Here is a 7,221-nt window from a genome sequence, read left to right on the forward strand (position 1 = left end):
TCATTTAATTTCCTGTAGTCAATGCACACTCTCCAGCCCGTGACCGTCCTAGTTGGTATCAATTCGTTACTCTCATTCTTTATCACTGTGATACCTCCCTTATTCGGAACCACTTGCACCGGGCTCACCCATGGACTATCAGAAATAGGATAAATTATTCCCGCATCTAGAAGTTTCACCACCTCTTTTCTTATCACTTCTTTCATCGAAGGATTCAGTCTCCGTTGTGGTTGCACCCTAGGCCTGACTGTTAGTGAACGACCCAGTTATGTAGCAAAAACAAAAACATAAACTACGTGATCGTTCCTTAGAACCAAGATCCAGGTACAAAAATCACGATTTATACAAAATAATCAAATCTGTAGAAAATCAGTTCAAGGTTTAAGAAACATACGCACGTTTGGAGGCTCCTCCAAGTTGTCTCTGAACATATTTTGCTACTGACCCAAGTGTAGGATCGAACCAATGAAGTCCACACGAAGACAATCGCAAGGAACTAAGGAGGGATTTGCTAGATCCTCCTTAGCCTTAAGAACAAAGAAAAAATCAAAGAAAACATTGATTCTTTGCAAAAGCAAAATTGGCGTAGGAGAGAGATTTGGGGGCTGTGTTTTTTGTTAGAGTAGATGCCCTAGAGCCAATCAATTATTGTAGAATTAACTCTTTGTAATAATGTTCATTAATCAATAAAAGGCATTTTATTCTATATTGCGTAAATCATTATTATTGCAATATGTATTGATATATGTCCTTAGAATGGTAGAACAGTGATGAGGGCATCAAGTGTTTCAAATCTTGATAGTGAGAACCCTATGAGCACATATGGTGGCCATTCTAGAAACGTTCGTATCCCTAGGTTAAACTTTAAGAATTAAACTAAATTCAAATTCTCATGCATTGATTGTAAATCGAACTCTCTAAGGTGTCCAACATACCTTTTCAGGCTATGTTGTCCTACTCTTCCCTATTAACCTTCCGCACCCAACAAAACGAAAGTTAATAAATCTAAGTTCATTAAGCACAAGAATCCTAGATTGATTTCATCGGTTCTTGAATCTATCTCTAGCATCCAATAATACAACGGTGATTACCCAAGACGCTTAACATAAATTATCTCTCGATCTCGTCATGTTCATCACATACAAACAAATAAAGATAGATAATCACACAACAATCAAAGCAAAATCATATGAAATTAATAATCATCAAACTCCTAACCCATTAGAATCCGAACTACATCAAACCCTAACCCAAATAGGTTAGTTAATGGTTAAATCAATAAAACAATTAAAAGAAATGAAAAACTCCAGGTTCAACATAATGGAACAAAAAAAAGAAAAGAATCTCCCCAATTTGATGAATCCACTATTTTCCTCGAATCTTCCAACTTTGTTCAACCAAAATCACTCAAAGATCAATCTAAGAATAATGCAAAAACTCTCTCAATCACTCCACGAACCCCCTAGACAAATAGCCTAAGTCTCTTTCTTTATACCTTGCCCAAAATAGTACAACTTAGCCTAAACACAAACTGTGCGTTTTACAAAAAGTGGAGTACGCAGACTTCGCCGCGGCGAAGAAAGAGGCTGAATCTGGTGCGTCACTAGCCCTTTTCAGCACGGCGAAGAACAACCTTCGCCGCAACGAAGCTTCCTGAAGAATTCTGAAATTCCAGAATTGCCCTCCGGTGCTTCTGGTCCAAAAACTCCAAATCTACCTTTATTCGCTCAAAATTTCCATTTACCTAAACACGAAATGTAAGGAATTAAGTATCAATTCAGGCAAAAATAGACTAAGAAGTATCTAAAATCCGGCCTGAAAGTCTAAATAAAATAGTATAATCCTCGGATTATCAGGTAGCTACTTTGCTGAATCCAAATCTATCGGGTGGCCATGATGCCTTGCTAGGGGCCAATCTTGGTCTATGTATTAGTGAGACGATAATTGTATTAATCGCGATACTATACACTACCGATTGATGAGGAGCCTATGGGTCACACACATAGAATATAATTTAAGAAGATCAAGAAGAAAATGGCGTTTTCGTCTTTTAAGGCAAGGGTGTTTTGGTAATTTCATGTGCAATTAATTTTCTGAGGTCGTAGCCTTTATTTAATTTGTTAGAAAAATTAAATAAGTGAAATTACGTTAAATGTGTGTTTGCACATATTTAAATATATTATCATTATTGTTAATGTTATAGATATTTAAATATATATTAATTGATTTTAATTGAGATAATGATGGAAAAAAATAAAAAATTAAATTGGGAGTGTTTGGCAACATGGGGCGTTTGGTTGGAGTTCAAGCCTATTCCGTATCGGATTAGGGCATTGATGTACTATAAAAAGAAAAATGTGTTAATTAAATAGAAGAATTTTTCTTTGAAATTAAAACACAGCAGCCCCTTTGAAAACTCTCCCACGGCAGAAACACTTTGCTTAGAAATCAATTCAATTGATTTGCTTTCTTCTTAATCTTGAAGCCAAAGAGATCTAGCAAATCCCTATTTGTTTCTTTTTGAGATTGTCTTCGTGTGGACTACGCAGGTTCGATCGTACACTTGGATCGGTAGCAAAACATTCGTCGACAAATTTGGAGGAGATTCCAGGTGCGTTTGTTTTCTTTTAAACTCAGATTTATTTTTCTGCAGATTTTATTTAATATAAATTGTAAAATTATACCCTTGATCTTGGCTCATGTAAACGATCTCTATATTGTTTTTTTGTTTCCGCTACGTATATGGGACCGTTTACTAACATTTTTTTCTTTTCAATGAATAGTGATGAATGAAAAACTTAACCTTTTTCAACTAAGTTTTTTCTTTAGTAATATTTTAATTTCCATATCCCATGTGGAATAAGCTTGGGCTCCAACCCAACACCCCTGTTACCAAACACTCCCAATTAGATATTTATTAATTCATCATTATCTTCAATCAAAATCAATTAATATATAATATATATATATTTAATATATATATATATAATATATTATATATATATATATATATATATATATTAACATTTAAGAATAATGACAATTTATTAAATATATGCTAACACATATTTAAATGTAATTTTACTTATTTAATTTTTTCTAACAAATTAAAAAAAGGCTACGACCTCAGCAAATTTAATTGCACTATGAAATTACCAAAATACCCTTTTGCCCAAAAAGACAAAAATGCCCTTCTTTCTTTCCTGATCTTAAATTATCTTCTATGTGTGTGACCCATAGGCTCCTCATCATACCGGTAGTGTATAGTATCGCGATTAACACCAATTAATCGTCTCACTAATACACAGACCAAGATTGGCCCCTAGCAAGGCATCATGGCCACCCGATAGATTCGGATTCAGCAAAGTAGCTACCTGTCAATGATATGGTTAACGGACAATTCGATCCTTTCATCATACGTTATCTCGATGAGACGAAGGCATAGAAATAGTGTCAACCTTCAGTTACTCTGGATATTATGTATTCAGTTTCTGGACCAATGACCTATATTATAATCCGGATAGAGCAACAACTCAATCCCACTGTGGCCACAATTTTAGTGTCATTGCCATATACTGAATTGCGTCGTGAGATAACTTCTCTCATACCCGGGAGTGATGAATCCTCTGTCAATCCACCATAGTCTTGATACACTCCTTGATGCAGCCAATCACCACCGTATTAATAGCTCTGAATAGAACTGCATTAGGCTAGTGTCAAACTGCACCAATCGGTGTACAAGACGCTCCGGTGATCTGAAGTCTAAGGATCACATGCACCACCATTCGTTAGAGGATTTGTTCCATAGACACTGGGGTTACCATCCATATGGAATCCTCTGGCGGGTCAGTCTAGTGAACTTGCTATGGTATATCCACCTACAACAAGCACCCATGTGTTGCACCAAACATCCTTGACAAGTGAGATCAGTCACTGCCTTTAGACAGGGTCGTTCAACGCTATGATAGCATTACCGTATTATCTGTGCCCTTACTTCAGAATAATATTGACGTTTCTAGAATGGCCACCATATGTGCTCATAGGTATCTCATTATCAAGATTTGAAATACTTGATACAGTTCTAATATTCTAAGGACATATATCAATACATATTGTAATAATAATGATTTACGCTATATAGAATAAAATGCCTTTTATTGATTAATGAACATTATTACAAAGAGTCAATTCTATAGTAATTGATTGGCTCTAGGGCATCTACTCTAACATTGACATCATTTTCAATAAGTACCTTATGCATACAAAATGACAGAGAGATGCCTCTAATATCCGAAATGGTCCATCCGATTGTTGATCTATGTTCTTTTAGTACCCTAATCAACCGCTCTTCTTCCAATTTGCTCAACCTTGAATTGATGATTACTGGGAAGGTTTCTGCTTCACCAAGATACACATATTTAAGGTGGGAAGGCAAGGGCTTCAGTTTAAGCTTTGAAGGTTCTTCCTTTCTTTCCTTTTCCTTTTCCTTCTCAAAATTAAATTCCTCAAATTCTAGATCTTGGGTCTCATCAATGGCTGAAGTGCTTCCAACAATCTAGCACATTCATTCTTCGCCGACTCATCTATCTCTACTATTTTTGATTGGGCAATACAAGCTTTTAGAGGCAGTTGTGGAGTGTTCTCTTCAATAGCCTCTGCTATTAGTTTATCCACCACATCAACACTAAAGCACGAATCCGACTCGGATGGAAACTTCATAGCTTCAAACACATTGAATGTTACTATTTCATCTTGAACTCTTAATAGTAACTTTCCTTCTTGCACATCAATGAGTGCTCTTCTCGTGGCCAAAAATGGTCGGCCCAAAATAAGAGGCATTTCCTTATCCTCTTCCATGTCCAATATAACAAAATCTGCCAGAAAGATAATCTTGTCCACCTTCACCAACAAATCTTCAACTATACCCTTTGGATGTTTGATGGATCTATCTGCAAGTTGCAACGACATGGTCGTTGGCTTCACTTCACTAATTCCCAATCTCCCGAAAACAGAAAAAGGCATTAGATTGATGCTTGCACCTAAATCACACAAAACTCGATCAAAAGTAATGTCTCCTATAATGCAAGGAATAGTAAAACTCACTAGATCTTTGAGTTTTGGGGGTAGCTTCTTCTAGAGAATGGCGTTGCACTCCTCCGTGAGTATCACTGTTTCCTCATCTTTTAACTTCCTTTTGTTTGATAAAATCTCCTTGAGAAATTTCGCGTAGCTCGGCATCTGTTGCAATGCATCTGCAAAAGGAATGTTAATATACAGTTTTTAAAATATTTCAATAAATTTGGAAAACTGCTTATCCTGATTCTTTTTCTTGAGTCTCTGAGGAAAAGGCATGGGAGGAGTGTGATGTGCCAACTCTGGTGGTATCTCGGGAAATGGCAATTTCTATTTCTTTTGTCTTTGCCTCTCTTCCCGCTTTTGTTCATCAACCCGAGAACTGCTTGGTTTCTCTTCAGCAATTATCTCTTCATCAACTTCCTCATCAGAATCTTCCTTTTCTTTTGGTGGGTTTCCTTCTTTCCCTGATTATTCTACTTCTTCTAACACTGTCCCACTTCTCAGAGTTATTGTATTTGCTTGCTCACGTGGGTTAGGCATTGTGTTGCTCGGCAGGGACCCCTATGGTCTCTCATTTAACTTATCAGCCAATTGACCCACTTGTAGCTCCAAGTTTCGAATGGACGCCCCTTGATTTCTGAAATTCGTCCTCGTCTCATTCATAAAACTTATGGTCTCTTGCATAAACTTTCCAAACATGTCCTCCAATTTTGTCACTCTCTGCTCCCCTGGTTGATTGTTCACCCCTGCTTGGTTGTTTGGCAATGCTCTTTGGTTCCATTGGTTGTTTTACTAATTCTGTTGGTTCTGATTGCCCCACGATAGGTTCGGATGATTCCTCCAACCCGGATTATATGTGTTGGAGTACAGATTGTTCGGTTGCCTTTGATTTCCTGCCAAATAGTTAACCTGCTCCGATGATAAAGACGCTGAAGCAAACGTGTTCTCCACTTGGCATTCACTGCTCACATGACTACCTGCACAAAATTCACAAATTAGTTGAGGAGTTTGAATAGAATTTACCTGCATACTTCCCAACTGTTTCTGAAGTGCTGTGAGTTAGGCTGAAATGGCTGTGTATGCATCAACCTCATAAAGACCCATAGATTTCTTCAGTTGCACCCTCTCATTAGGTCTTTGATAATTATTGCTAGCTAGCACTTCAAGCAACTCATGAGCTTCTTCAGATGTCTTATTTTGTAGTGCTCCTCTCGAGGCTGCATCCACCATAGTTTGCACATTCACCATTAATCCATTATAAAACGTTTGGACTTGTATCCAAACTGGCAACCCATGATGTGGACACTTCCTCAGTAATTCTTTGTATCTCTCCCAAGCCTCATACAATGATTCCGACTCTTCCTGTAGAAACGATGTGATATCATTTCTCAGCTTTGTTGATTTTGCTGGAGGAAAGAACTTGGTCAGGAACTTCTGCGCTAAATCGTTCCATGTTGTAATCGTTCCTGATGGTAATGCCATTAACCATCCCTTTGCCTTATCCCTTAATGAAAACAGGAATAGTCTCAATCTGATGGCATCATTTGACACTTCGTTTGACTTGAAAGTATCACAAATCTCCAAAAAATTGGCAATATGTAGATTTGGATCTTCCTTCAAATCCCCTTTAAACTGTACCGACTACTGGATCATCTGGATGATAGCCGGCTTTATCTCGAAGTTGTTGGCTTGTACCGCTGGTCTATAATGCTTGACCCATTGCCATTAACTAAGGGAACTGAAAACTCCCTTAGTGTTCTGTTTTCTGCCATCTCAACAACTATGACCTCTGGTTCAACTATAGCCTCACTTTCTCTTCTCTCTCTGTTAAGTCTTCTAGTGGTTCTTTCAATCTCAGAATCAATAGGAACCACTGGCTGACTGTAATATCCCACTTGAGGTATGTATTTAAGATTTGTTGTATTAGTTAAAAGTTTACTGTTTCAGCTTCAATTGAGTTTATTTGTTCATGTATGTTGAGTTGGTTGATTGGTTACCTTGAAATTGGTTGAATTTTGGTGAAGTTTGGAAATCCAATCTTCGCCGGGGCGAAGAATAAGCTTCGCCGTGGCGAGGAGGAGGAGTTTCACCCACGGGTAGGTTCTGCCCTGTTTCGCCAGGGCGACGCAAAGTTCTTCGCCGCGG

The 7,221-nt window shown here is 37.7% G+C and overlaps 1 non-coding gene across 1 annotated transcript; it reads left to right on the top strand.

Moving 5' to 3' along the window:
• The first annotated feature begins 6,364 nt into the window (after window positions 1-6,364).
• On the top strand, window positions 6,365-6,471 carry LOC116111647. Its single transcript, XR_004125107.1, has one exon. It is a non-coding gene; the product is annotated as a small nucleolar RNA R71 (small nucleolar RNA).
• Window positions 6,472-7,221: the final 750 nt, after the last annotated feature.

Source organism: Pistacia vera, unplaced genomic scaffold (genome assembly GCF_008641045.1).
Source record: "Pistacia vera cultivar Batoury unplaced genomic scaffold, PisVer_v2 Contig647, whole genome shotgun sequence".
Lineage (NCBI taxonomy): Eukaryota > Viridiplantae > Streptophyta > Magnoliopsida > Sapindales > Anacardiaceae > Pistacia > Pistacia vera.